Consider the following 15,059-nt stretch of genomic DNA (forward strand, 5'->3'; position numbering starts at 1 on the left):
TTTGCTTTAGGATAGAATGTTCTATAAATATCCGTTAGGTCCATTTGGCTCATGACTTCTCTTAGTCTGTCTACATCTCTGTTTAATTTCTGTTTCCATGATCTGTCCATTGATGAGAGTGGGGTGTTGAAATCTCCCACTATTATTGTGTGAGGTCCAATGTGTGTTTTGAGCTTTAGTAAGGTTTCTTTTACATATGTAGGTGCCCTTGTATTTGGGGCATAGATATTTAGGATTGAGAGTTCATCTTGGTGGATTTTTCCTTTGAAGAATATGAAGTGTCCTTCCTTATCTTTTTTGATGACTTTTAGTTGAAAATTGATTTTATTTGATATTAGAATGGCTACTCCAGCTTGCTTCTTCTGACCATTTGCTTGGAAAGTTGTTTTCCAGCCTTTTACTCTGAGGTAGTGTCTGTCTTTGTCTCTGAGGTGTGTTTCCTGTAGGCAGCAGAATGCAGGGTCCTCGTTGCGTATCCAGTTTGTTAATCTATTTCTTTTTATTGGGGAGTTGAGGCCATTGATGTTGAGAGATATTCAGGAATAGTGGTTATTGCTTCCCGTTATATTCATATTTGGATGTGAGGTTATGTTTGTGTGCTTTCATTCTCTTTGTTTTGTTGCCAAGACGATTAGTTTCTTGCTTCTTCTAGGGTATGGCTTGCCTCCTTATGTTGGGCTTTACCATTTATTATCCTTTGTAGTGCTGGATTTGTAGAAAGATATTGTGTAAATTTGGTTTTGTCATGGAATATCTTGGTTTCTCCATCTATGTTAATTGAGAGTTTTGCAGGATACAGTAACCTGGGCTGGCATTTGTGTTCTCTTAGGGTCTGTATGACATCAGTCCAGGATCTTCTGGCCTTCATAGTTTCTGGCGAGAAGTCTGGTGTGATTCTGATAGGTCTGCCTTTATATGTTACTTGACCTTTTTCCCTTACTGCTTTTAATATTCTTTCTTTATTTTGTGCATTTGGTGTTTTGACTATTATGTGACGGGAGGTGTTTCTTTTCTGGTCCAATCTATTTGGAGTTCTGTAGGCATCTTGTATGCCTATGGGTATCTCTTTTTTTAGGTTAGGGAAGTTTTCTTCTATGATTTTGTTGAAGATATTTACTGGTCCTTTGAGCTGGGAGTCTTCACTCTCTTCTATACCTATTATCTTTAGGTTTGATCTTCTCATTGAGTCCTGGATTTCCTGTATGTTTTGGACCAGTAGCTTTTTCTGCTTTACATTATCTTTGACAGTTGAGTCAATGATTTCTATGGAATCTTCTGCTCCTGATATTCTCTCTTCCATCTCTTGAATTCTGTTGGTGAGGCTTGTATCTACAGCTCCTTGTCTCTTCTTTTGGTTTTCTATATCCAGGGTTGTTTCCATGTGTTCTTTCTTGATTGCTTCTATTTCCATTTTTAATTCCTTCAACTGTTTGATTGTGTTTTCCTGGAATTCTTTCAGGGATTTTTGCGATTCCTCTCTGTAGGCTTCTACTTGTTTATTAATGTTTTCCTGTGTTTCCCTAAGTGTGTTCATGTCTTTCTTGAAGTCCTCCAGCATCATGATCAAATATGATTTTGAAACTAGATCTTGCTTTTCTGGTGTGTTTGGATATTCCATGTTTGTTTTGGTGGGAGAATTGGGCTCCGATGATGGCATGTAGTCTTGGTTTCTGTTGCTTGGGTTCCTGCGCTTGCCTCTCGCCATCAGATTATCTCTAGTGTTACTTTGTTCTGCTATTTCTGACAGTGGCTAGACTGTCCTATAAGCCTGTGTGTCAGGAGTGCTGTAGACCTGTTTTCCTCTCTTTCAGTCAGTTATGGGGACAGAGTGTTCTGCTTTCGGGCGTGTAGTTTTTCCTCTCTACAGGTCTTCAGCTGTTCCTGTGGGCCTGTGTCTTGAGTTCACCAGGCAGCTTTCTTGCAGCAGACAAGTTGGTCTTACCTGTGGTCCCGAGGCTCAAGTTTGCTCGCGGGGTGCTGCCCAAGGGCTCTCTGTGGCGGCAGCAACCAGGAAGACCTGTGCCGCCCCTTCCGGGAGCTTCAGTGCACCAGGGTTCCAGATGGCCTTTGGTGTTTTCCTCTGGCGTCCGAGATGTATGTACAGAGAGCAGTCTCTTCTGGTTTCCCAGGCTTGTCTGCCTCTCTGAAGGTTCAGCTCTCCCTCCCACGGGATTTGGGTGCAGAGAACTGTTTATCCGGTCTGTTTCCCTCAGGTTCCGGCGGTGTCTCAGGCAGGAGTCCTGCCGCTCCTGGGCCCTCCCCCACGGGAGCCCAGAGGCCTTATACAGTTTCCTCTTGGGCCAGGGATGTGGGCAGGGGTGGGCAGTGTTGGTGGTCTCTTCCGCTCTGCAGCCTCAGGAGTGCCCACCTGATCAGGCGGTGAGGTCTCTTTCCCACAGGGTCTGGGAGCAGAGAGCTGCTGCGGGCCCGGGATCCGCGGGCCTGGGACCTCCGGCAAACACAGGACGTGCCCGGTCCTAGATGAACTCTGCCTCTGTGTGTCCCGATCTCACCAGGCAGCTCTCTTGCAGCAGACAAGTTGGTCTTACCTGTGGTCCCGAGGCTCAAGTTTGCTCGCGGGGTGCTGCCCAAGGGCTCTCTGCGGCGGCAGCAACCAGGAAGACTTTGCCGCCCCTTCCGGGAGCTTCAGTGCACCAGGGTTCCAGATGGCCTTTGGTGTTTTCCTCTGGCGTCCGAGATGTATGTACAGAGAGCAGTCTCTTCTGGTTTCCCAGGCTTGTCTGCCTCTCTGAAGGTTCAGCTCTCCCTCCCACGGGATTTGGGTGCAGAGAACTGTTTATCTGGCCCTCCTCTTTATGTGATCATAAGGCTGATAGTTTTGAACTTCTGCCTAAACCTCTAGAAAGTCCCAACTCCTTTACCAGCCCAAACTTCAGTATCTATTGGCCTCTTTCCCATCACCAAGATCTCTCACCCTACCCAGGCCTTTGCATGTATTTGCTACTTATAAAATACCTTTCCCGTCGTCCCCACTCATCTGTGTTACTTTTGCATCTCTTCAACTTTCCCTGACTGCAGGAAGTGTCTTATGACCAGAGTCATAATGGACACACACACACACACACACACACACACACACACCACACACACCACACACATACACACACACACACACACACACACACACAGGCACACACTTGTAAACTCTATACGACTCACTAGCACACATAGAACTGATTCATCCCTCAGCTCTGCTAGGGTTTATGCTTCCTCCGGGAGGAGCCAAGTTCATTTTGCACACTCCTGTATTGTGTTAGCTACCGTTTGCTGTGTAACGAGTTGTCCCAGCACTTGGTAGCTTCGAGCAAGAAGCGTTTGCAAATAGTCTCCACAAATCAAGAGATCAGAAGCGACCTGTGATTCTAAATCTGAGTCTCTGGAGGGATTGCAGGCTTGAGGCAAGCTAGGGTTGTAGCTCCCAGAAAACTGAGATCAGAGAGCTCATGTTCACAGGGCCGAGGCTTCAGTTCCCTGAATGGTTTGTGTCACAGCAGCCAGCTTCTGCAAAGGGAAAGCAAACCAAGAAAGAAAGCAGGAACTTGAGGAACATTCGCTAGCTCTTCTAGTCCTTAGTTTATACATTAGAAAGTAGAGAAGTCAGGTCACGCAGACAGGTTCGAGCGTGGTATAAGAGGCTTTGAGTGACGCAGTCTGGCTCTAAGAATAACATTGGCATGTTGCATTGACTCGATTTAAGATAGTTTGGACACAAACGAAATAGTTGCTTCCTAAGAGCAGCATAGGTTTTCCTCAGTTAGCTTATTTCTGGTGCACGCCGAAGACTAATAGACTTGCCAAGCATCAGTCAGTCCCCCATACATCTAGCGTTCACACAGACCTCAAAAACAATCTCAGCACTCTGCGGCACCCACGCCGTTAACCAGGGGAGGGCAGCCAAAGACATTTTGGCCTCGGAATGATCATCTCGTGACCAGGAGAAGAGCCTCAGGTACCCAAGGTCTACCATCCCTGTTCATTGCAGGCACCTGCCCCAGTGAGACGAAAAAGGACCAGAGCGTTCCAAGTAAGGCTGATTGACAGCTGTGGCCGGGTAGCGTGATTTCACCAAAGAACCATTGTACAGCTGCCTTCCCTGGACTACAAGAGAGCTCGGAGGGAGACAGCCCAGCAATGAAGTCACCACAGAGGCACCAGGCACAATAGCACCCTTGTGAGACACAGCCTGTGATCTCATGAGTCCGGAGGCACTGAGCCGTGGTCCCTGCCCAGCGCAGCCCTACCCAGGTGCAGCCAGCCCGGCGCAATGTGCAGTGACCATGAGATCACACGGATCCTCTCCTTCGAATGAGCTCAGAGCCAACAAGAAGAAGCCAGCAGTGTTCCCCAAGGTTGAACTTTTCAATATCTCCCTGGGGTTGAAAATCATCACGACAGAACTTGAAGGCTTTCCTACTGAATTATTATTTGTTCCGATTACAATATAAGGGTTATTCACATTCTGTTACCTCACGTATGCCAAGAGACAGTCCTTTAATATTGTTCAAAACATTTTCCTCAGACTAGGAGATGGATCAGTACTGGAATCAATGTCTGCCCTTGCAGGGGTCCTAGGTTCAATTCCTAGCACTCACATTAGCAACTCACAGTTGCCTGTAATTCCAGGTCCAGGAAACCCAATGTCCTTTTCTGGCCTTCGGGGGCACCACGCATGCATGTGGTACACAGATAGGCATGCAGACAAAACGCCCATACACATAATATTATTAAACAGAAATATTTCCCAGTCTTATTCAGAGAGAACTTAAGACAGACACCTATGATGTGGCAAGGGCCCATAAACTGAGTTCTGGGTAAATAAGAGAAATAAAGACTGAACCCAATCACAGAAAAACACACATGGTATGCACTCATTGATAAGTGGACATTAGCCCAAATGCTTGAATTACCCTAGATGCACAGAACACATGAAACTCAAGACAGATGATCAAAATGCGTCTGCTTCACTCCTTCTTTAAAAGGGGAACAAGAATACCATTGGCAGGGAATAGGGAGGCAAAGTTTAGAACAGAGGCAGAAGGAACACCCATTCAGAGCCTACCCCACATGTGGCCCATATATATACAGCCACCGAATTAGACAAGAGGGATGAAGCAAAGAAGTGCAGGCTGACAGGAACCGGATGTAGATCTCTCCTGAAAGACACAGCCAGAATACAGCAAATACATAGACGAATGCCAGCAGCAAACCACTGAACTGAGAACGGGACCCCCGTTGAAGGAATCAGAGAAAGGACTGGAAGAGCTTGAAGGGGCTTGAGACCCCATATGAACAACAATGCCAAGCAACCAGAGCTTCCAGGGACTAAGCCACTACCCAAAGACTATACATGGACTGACTGTGGGCTCCAACCTCATAGGTAGCAATGAATAGCCTAGTAAGAGCATCAGTGGAAGGGGAAGCCCTTGGTCCTGCCAAGACTGAACCCCCAGTGAACGTGATTGTTGGGGGGAGGGTGGTAATGGGGGGAGGGTGGGGAGGGGAACACCCATATAGAAGGGGAGGGGGAGGGGCTAGGGGGATGTTGGCCTGGAAACTGGGAAAGGGAATAACAATCGAAATGTAAATAAGAAATACTCAAGTTAATAAAGAAAAAAGAAATATAGACCAAAAAAAGAAATGAAATCATATGGAGAAAGTTAAATGAAATCATATACAGAAAATGAAGACTGCCCCACAGAGTCTTTAACTTTGGATGGCTCTACACTGAGCTTCCTGTTGGCCAAAGCGAAGAAGAAAACCCAAACAAATTGAAAAGTAAACATCAGCCTGGTTTCCACCAGGGAGCTTTATACCTCAATAACTTTTAAAACAAACACTGGGCATGCGCACATGTGTGTATGCCATAGTGCGTGTGTGAATGTCGGAGGACGGCTTGAGGGAGTCCACTCTCTCCTTCCGTTGTGTGGGTCCCAGGGATTGAATGTCAGTCATCAGAACTGGCAACAGATGCCTTTACCCACTGAACCACCTCAGCCCTCATCAGTAACGTAAAATTACAGTGTTGGCGAGATAAAGCCAGTCAGTTGCAGAGTAAAATAAATACAGCTCCTGGGGGGGAAACTACTAGTAAGATTCGTTATTAAGTGGATGCTATAAGGTTGTGACCAATTCCTTGCGAAAGTCTCAGGTTCGGGTCGACAGTTTGCTGAGTTGTAAAAACTAGGATTGGCAAACTGACGTCCATTAGCCAGCGATGGCCCTCAGCCTGTTATTGTAAGTGGAGTTTCAGACTTAATTGCGCTCAGCTGTTTCTTCCTATGTATTGTCTACAGCTGTCTTTGTACTGTAAGGGCAGAGTGGAATTGTTGCAACAGATCTTACGCAGCAGACACACCCTAAGGTGGCCTCCCCTGATCAATGCCCTGAAAGGTGGGAGAACCCGTGGCGTGCTTCTGAGCAGTACACTGTGCCAAAAGTGACTTGATTCCGTGCCCTCGGTGAAGTTGATGCTGCAATTTGGATATAGAGTGTTCCCTCGGTGGCCCGCGTGGGAATGATGTGACCAACAGCCTGTGTTGGGTGACAGACCCTTAAGAGGCAGGTTTTAGTGGAAGGAAATTAGAGCATCGGGAAAGATGCCTTTGAAGGTGAAATTGAACCCCCCCCCTCTCTTCCCCTCTCTCTCCCAGCCATCATAATAGACTGAGCTGTCAGAGGCCCAAAGTAACAGGTCCAGGTGACCATGGATTGAAACTTCTGAAACCACAACGTGATCTTCTTCTCTGTGACCAATTGTCTCAGGTGTTTTGTCTCATGGGGAAAACTGACTGACACACTTGCCTTATTTAAGGCTCTATTTCAGCAGATTGGAGAGAGAGGGGATGAGGGGAGAGAGAGAAAGGAGAGGAGGAGGAAGAGGAAGAAGGGGAGGAAGGAGTCATAAGACACTGCCTCAAAAAGATTGTTAAGATTTAAAATAGCTTTAAATCACAATAGAAGTCCTCTGCCCAGCAAAGGAAATAATCGACAATTTAAAAAAGCTTAGCAGTCGGGAGAAAAGATTTGCAAACTATGTATCTGATCGGGGTTAATATCTCAAATAAACAAGAAACTGGACAACTGAGTGAAAATAAAATCTGATTAATGAATGATCAAACGTGGTAAGGAGACAATCTTTTTTCCAAAGAAGACATAGAACCAGGCAACAGGGCTAGGAAAAAATGCTCAAAATCATTCATCAGGAGACACCAATGAAAACCACTCAGAGACATCACCCACGTCTGTTAGGGTCTCTTACCAAAATGATGAAACGTGAGAAGCATTGGGGACTGTTTGGAAGAAAGGGAGAACTTGGTTACTGTTGGTGAGAATGTAAATTAATGCAGCCATGAAGAGAAAGGGGTAATGTTTTCTTGAAAAATTAAAAAATAGTACTCTATGACCCAGAACTCCTACTTCCGGGGATATAGCCAAAGGGGAAATAGTCAGCATATTCTATGATACCCATTCTTCCTTATATATAACTGGGCTTTTCACTGTAGCCAGGGCGTGAGCTGCACTTGGGACACAAAAGAAGGAACAGTTCAAGTTCTAGGCTAGCCTTGGGAAAAAAAATGGGAAATAACTTAGATATCCATCAGCAGATAAACTGATCATTCGGCTGTGGTATAAATGATAAAGTATTACTCAGCCTTAAAAGGAAAAGGTTGTTGCTGAACCTGGGGACATTATCCTAAGTGAATGAGTTAGACCCAGAGAGACAAACACTCCATGATGCCTTTCACACGGGAATCTAGCAAAAGAGAATCCTGTAAGAGTGAAGAGGGCGGTGCTGCTTGCCCGGGGCGGATGCTGGGGGAGGGCGTCAGTCAAGCTATACAAAGTTACAGTTACATGGGATGAGTCTGTGTCCAGCTCTGAGCCAAACAGAGCTCAATAACAGATGGATGAGCAGCATGCACTGGAGCTTCCTGAGAGAGTGGACTCCAAGGGTTCTCTCCCAAGCACTGTGGGAATGGAGGGACAGAGACAGGAGAAACTCAAGGACGCTTTGAGCAAGGGAATTAACTAAAGCCACTGCTGGCTTGAGTGTGTCCCAACTAAAGATTCCCCAAGCTCAGACTCCAGGAATGCATTTGCAAGCTGGGTTGGCTATGAAGTAGCCCTGTGTCTAAGAAAGAACCTTGAAAGGGAAAAAGGGCTCCGCAGAGTTTGTTACTCTTAGAACAAAGAAGACATTCTTGAACAGAGGGGCCTCCACCTCTCCCGGAACCCAAATCCTAAGCCAGCACAGTCTCTCTCACACACAGCTAGGAGAAGAAAAGGATACTCTTTTGTCTTCCAAGACAGCCAGTTATGGAGGAACCTCAGTCCCAAAGAGAAGAGACCCAGCACCTTAAAGCAAGCCGCCCAAAACCGAAGGCTGAGAACCAAACAGAAACATACAAGACTTTCACCTTGGATTTCCTGTGATGCACTGTTTAGATGGTGAGGGAAAACCATCCCTTGCTGTGATAAAACGACCATCTATTGCTAACCAAAGCCAACCTGGGGAGGAAAGGGTTTATTTGGCTTACAGAACAGAGGCCATCAGCAAGTGAAATCAAGGCAGGAATCTGCAGTCAGGAAACGAAGCACAGACCACTGAGCAACACTGCTTAATAGCTTGTTCCCCATGGTTTCCCCAGTTTGCTTCCCCCCTCCACAGGCAAACTATTTATTAACAGCAAAGGCCCAGAGACTCATTTCTTCTCGGATACACCCACACTACAATCCCTGCAGCCAGTAGTTTTCGTGTGCTGGCCTCGGACACAAAGGCCCTAAAAGTGGCGCAGAGCTCTATGGGCTCTAATGTTCTCCAGCCACTCCAGGTACTCACGCGACTTACTGTCTAGACCGTTGGCCAGAACCTGGCTGTACTTCCTGTCCTTCTCATCCATCTGTCTGTTCAAGACCCAGCCTGGGATCTTGTGCTGTCGTAGATTCTGTGTGACGATCACACGCTCTACCTCCCCTGTGCGTTCTCCAGCTCTCTTGGTGAGGTCAATGTCTGCCTTTCTCAACGCACGCCTTGAGCGTCTCTCTGCCCCACACCCTTAACGGCAGTGAGGGCAAAGGCTGTTTTCCACCGCCCATCGAAGTTAGTGTTGAGAATTCACAAAATATCCTGGAACTTCTCAGGGATCACTAGAGACGCGGCAGAGGCACAAGCGACCGCGCGTGGGCCTCCTGTGGAAGCCCAGCTTGCATTTTTATCTGTCCAAATAGCATCTCAGGGGTGGTGCCATTCAAAGTGAGCCCACTGACTTCCCTATCAGTCATCAGTCAAGAAAATATCCCGAGGGCTTGCCTGGGGGCCAATCTGATGGGACATTTTCAAAATTAAGATTGGCTCTTCCCGGAGTTGGAGATTTAGCTCAGTGGTAGAGTGCTTGCCTAGCAAGAGCAAGGCCCTGAGTTCGGTCCCCAGCTCCGAAAAAAAGAAAAAAGAAAAGAAAAGAAAAAAAAAAGATTGGCTCTTCCCAGATGGCCTGAGCTTGTGTCAAGCTGACTAAATGAGTAAAGAAATAAATTGAAATAACCAACACAGTAATTCAGGAATGTTTGAGTCGTCTCCAGTTAAAATTCTAAAAGGAGTAAAACTCAGATAGGGATTGGAGCCCACAGGTTTGCACGTCAGGTGATTGTGAGCTTGGTGACAGAGCTGCAATCCTCAGGTGATCCAATCCACCGCATTTTCCTGGGGATATCAGAGAATCCTGGAGTTTCCACTGAAAACAGAATGAGTGGAGAGATTCTAAAAGGATTTTTTAAAAGCCAGGGATGAGGGAAGCAAAACTTAAAAACATAGTCTAAATTTATGTTTTACTGCCAGCAGTGACCGTGAAACTGGACCTGGGTAAGAACAGAGTGTGATAGCAGTTAGGGCTTTCATAAACATACATGAAAACTGTTAGGAATCACCTAATCACATATAAAAAGGATGACATATGGTGGGGGGTTATCATAGCAACAAACTTTATTTTACATTTAGAATCAATCACTATAACTCAATATAATTCACCTCAATAACTCAATAGAGGAGAGAAAGTATAAAGACAGCAGGTGCTGATGGGGATGGTTTTATTTTACTTCATGTCTATGGACATAGAAGTCAGAGGACAGTGTTCAGGAGTGAGGCCTCTCCCTCCACCAGTGGGTTCCAAGGATCAAACTCGAATCGTCAGGCTTGGCAGCAATCAACCTTATCACTGAGCCAGCTCACCAGTCAAGAAAAGGCTTGCATTAATATAAAGGTGGTATTCATACACACACACACACACACACACACACACACACACACACACACAAACCCAGAGAGAGAGAGAGACAGACAGACAGACAGACAGACAAAGATAGACAGACAGAGACAGAGAGACAGACAGAGACATAGACAAAGAGAGACAGAGAGACAGAGAATGAAAATTCGAAGCTAACACCAAAAACATCATTAAACTCCAGTTTGCACTATATCAGAAATCAACTCTGGGTGCACTATACCTTGAATATGTAAGGTGAAGGCGTGCAACGTTTCACAAGTAACCTAAGATCCTAAAAACATACAGAAGGGGGAAATGACCAAGTGGAAGAGACCCTGCTTGTCAAACACTTTGGCAGTAGGGAGGGGGGAGCTACAGAGCTGGGGTGGAGTGGGGGACATTTGCCACACATACTCCCAGTAAAGGACTCAAATTCAGAATATATAGCCTGGGAAAACCCACAGTGGAGGGAACAGTAGATATTCCAGTGGGAAAAAAAGACAGACTGACAGGGAGACGACTCTGCTGGTACTAACTGCTTGCCATCAAGCCTTATGAAGTTCAATCCTAAGGATGTGGGCAGTGTAAGAAAATCCACTCATGCAAATTGTCTTCTGACCTCCACAAGTGCCCAGTGATTTACACACACACACACACACACACACACACACACACACACACACACACACAGTCACCACACATGATAGATAAATAGATAGAAAGATAGATAGATAGATAGATAGATAGATAGATAGATAGATAGATAGATAGATAGATAGATGATAGGTAGGTAGGTAAATGATAGATAGGTAGATAGATGATAGATAGATAGATAGATAGATGGATAGATAGATAGATAGATAGATAGAAGATAGATAGATTGATAGGTAGGTAGATAGATAGATAAATGAATGTCTAGATAGATATATGATAGATAGGTAGATAGATGATAGATAGATAGAAGATAAAGACAGACAAATAATATGCAAATGACTCCAATAATGATTTCACTAAAAAGAGTGTCCAAATGGCAGATTGAAGACACAATGAGACACCCGACAGAGAGTTCCTGAATTTGTAACATTGTTCTCCAATAAATGAAATCCCAGCCCCTTAGAGAAAAAGCTGAGTATAAGACTGGACAGAAGCAACACAGCACTAGCCTAGATGATTATTTGATTCCAGAAAGTGAGAAAGTGCTTTAAAAGGAGGGTGGACCATGGCACCTTAAAGGGACAGAAGAAAGCCACCCTGGAAGAGTACCAATGGTCAATGGTGGCGAAAATAACTAATAAATAACCTTGGTTTTGTTATCAGCCAAAGTATAAAATACTGAGATGAATGAATGAATGAATGAATGAATGAGATTAAACTCATCTTCCCTCGGAATAATTATAAATAAATATACATTCTCCAGCTCCAAGAAGTGGGATCAAAACATTTCCCTTCCCTTCCACTTAAGAATGAGCTAGACTTCATGATTTCTTTCTACTCCAGAATAGCACAAGAGAAGTCATGACTTTAGATGAAGCAATGGGGAAATGTGAGCTTAAGTAGTGAAGGAAATTCAATCGGGAAAGCCACGTGAGGGCTTCCTAATCCGGTGATGTCATTGTGGTTTCCTTGATTGCAGTGTAGTAAGATAAATACCTCACCTCTGAGATACTCTTTCCCCAACCTCTAACTCCCTTCTACTCATGAGAAAACCATGAGACAGATGCAGACTACGGGATAAATTCACTGGATAAGTTCACCGATGTTTCTCAAGGCCATCAAACAGTGGAAGCCGAAACATTTCCCTAGGCCTGAGGAGACCAGAGAGAGGACCACAATGGCAGAACAGGTCAAGTCTAAATAAAGGCTGGAGTTTAGTTAATAAAGAAACAGCTATCTACTCCTTAGCTCCCCAAAGCTAATAGGATAATGTGGGGTGCCAACAAGTAGGAGAGACTAAGTGTAGGATCTGTAATGCCATTCTCTGTAGATCAAATTACTCCTTCACAAGAGTTTTATTTGAAAACCTAAATTCTGCCTCACCTGTATGATAAAGGCTAAAACTAGAAACAATAGATTAGCGTCTGCAGTGTATCATGTGCTGAGAAGGACGTTAGAGCCCCTGGAACCTCGTCCTCTACAAATCGAAGCATGGCACAATACTTCAGAAAATTCTTCATCTATGTCTAGTAAACATGGATGCATGCATATCACAGCACAGGTTATAGATGTTTTTGGATATCTTGATTGACTCTGGCCCCAGCTAAGAGAGACATGCCTCTGATTGAGTCTATGGGGTGAATTTCCAGGAAGAATTAACGGGTGCAGAACCCTCCACCAGAGCATGTAGTGTCTTCTGGCCACATAAATAGATATTGGTCTGAAGAAGTTTCACTGTCGTCAGAACCCAACTTCTCTGGTTCTCCAGTGCAGACTGAAGGCTGGTGACCCCAGGAACCCTCCAGCCCTTTCGTGACAGGACACTGAGTCATCCAACCCTAGTGACTGAGCATCACTGGGGTCTCAGACTCTCCTGCAGGAAGATGGCCATTGTGAACTCGCTACCCAGCTGCATCTTGTAAGACAGTCAGTCTAGCACATGCCCTTTTGTAAGACACACTCGTGCTTCGAGTTCCGTTCCTCTAGAGAACCGTCCTAAGACAACCGCTCCCTTCTTTTCTCTTTCTGCCATTTGTTGAGTATGTGTTGTACGGCACTACACAGCTCATCGAGTTCTGAACCACAGTGAGATTGAGAAAATGATTGCAACTCAAAGCAGTGCAGATGGATTCTACAAACGTGATGACAAGCAAAGAGGTAAGTTTTAAAAAAATTAGTCAAATCCAAAGTATCCGTGTGTGTGTGTGTGTGTGTGTGTGTGTGTGAATGTGTTTGTGTGTGTGTATGTGTGTGTATGTGTGTGTGTATATATATTTGTGTGTGTATGTGTGTATGTGTGTGTATGTGTGTATGTGTGTGTGAATGTGTTTGTGTGTGTATGTGTGTGTGTGTGTGTGTGTGTGTGTGTGTGTGTGTGTGTAATACTTAACTGTATTCAACTCATGGCAAAAGCAATCAATGCCACAGAAGCCAAAGCAGGAGCTGCATGTGAAGGGAAAGTGTAATGGTTAGAGTGAACCTTGGAAAAGGTTTGGGGAGCTGGCAAAGTCCTCCTCCCTGATGGGGGGTTCCTGGTGACACTAGGTGTTCATGTCACAAAAAACACAAGCCTTTCTACCCTTGACCACAGTCCTTGATGTATGTTCTACTTCAGCCAAAAAAAAAAATTTCTGGAAGCTGAGAAACCACACACACACACACACACACACACACACACACACACACACACACACACACACTTCAGACCTGTTTAATTTTTGACCTAAAGCATATCACTGCACATACATCCCTCCATTGTTTGATGTGGCGCCAAGGCCTTCCTCTGAGAGAGGGTCAGCTGACTGCAGCTCCTTGTCATCGTTTTATGTAAACCACACCTAGAATACCTCATCCACAGTTTCCAGCAGGACGTTCTTGGAAGTCGAGCGAGACCTTCAAAGGCCCCATAAAGCTACCTAAGTGCAGAATGCTGCTAGGATTTTATGATTTTCCGCAGTCTTTCATTGTCCCATCCACACCTAATTCCAAAGTAAGTTCTGTCTCAGTTCTCTTTGATCTCTTCAACCTGGTGTTCCCAGAAACTGTTCCCCACCCCTCACCCCCACACCCCACCCTGCTCTCTCTCTCTCTCTCTCTCTCTTTCTCTCTCTCTCTCTCTCTCCCCTAGTCCCTTCTGAAAGACACCATGTTCTATTTCAAAAATATCTCACCAGATAACCAACAGGTGAAATTGACATAAACAAGTCTGCATCCATATGCAAACGGACCTCACTAGACCCACACACTCTCCATTGACTGGAGCAAGGACCTGGGTAAGAGTCTTGGAAGCCAAGCTGCACAGAAGCAACTGCCTTGATACAATTGTGAGTTCATTCACTCTCTTTGCAGAGGAAATGACCGTTAATTCATTTTCACATTTGCCAAGTGGAGAAGACCCCTCTTGAGATTATCTATGCCCCTGAACTCCTAGACATTAACCCTTGATCTTCCTGGGGTCATCTTTCAGCTCATCTGCTATGGTGACTCCTTTAATGACTTTTTTCACAGAGGAATCTCTGTTCCACTATAGTACAAATACCGGGCAGAGCAGATGCTCAATAAACGCATGGTCAGTAAACAAGTGACTAGTGGGTGCACGGAGGGTTTTGGTCCCCCGAGCAAAACTCAAGCTTCCATATTTTGTCCTATAAGACCCACCCTGCTCAGAGCCTCCTTGTCTTTCAGTGACTTCATCTTCCACACCCTCAGCGCATCCCAAGCCACTTGAGATTGCTGAACATGTCATTGGACATCCTGGCCCCATTGCCTGAGTACTCTTTTTCCATGGCCTTCCATATAGATGCCCATGTTAGACCCAAGTATTTCCTTGAGATCAAAGCTGCGCTTGTCCTATCACGACAGAGGTCACAGAGGGTCTTATCTTCTGCCTGACAAATCCTGTTACCGCCCTTCCTCGTTATCCACTTGGCTCTCCTGCAGACGGCACAAGAGCAAGACACGGGTCCGGGATCCAGTCATTTTATTTAGCGTCATAGTCTTAACGTCTAGCTTAGCCTTGGCACATAGTTGGTATTTGACACAGATATGAAGGTAGGACTGAGCTGGTCTACTTTGCCTGTGCTGTTTGATATTGCTGGAGTCCTATCAGATTACCCTTCCGAGATT

General features: G+C 45.3%; 1 pseudogene; it reads right to left on the bottom strand.

The window, feature by feature from the left end:
• Positions 1 to 6,757: 6,757 nt before the first annotated feature.
• Positions 6,758 to 12,849, bottom strand: Rps18-ps5 (ribosomal protein S18, pseudogene 5; annotated as a pseudogene).
• Positions 12,850 to 15,059: the final 2,210 nt, after the last annotated feature.

The sequence above is a fragment of the Rattus norvegicus genome, chromosome 7 (genome assembly GCF_036323735.1).
Source record: "Rattus norvegicus strain BN/NHsdMcwi chromosome 7, GRCr8, whole genome shotgun sequence".
NCBI classification, from domain to species: domain Eukaryota; kingdom Metazoa; phylum Chordata; class Mammalia; order Rodentia; family Muridae; genus Rattus; species Rattus norvegicus.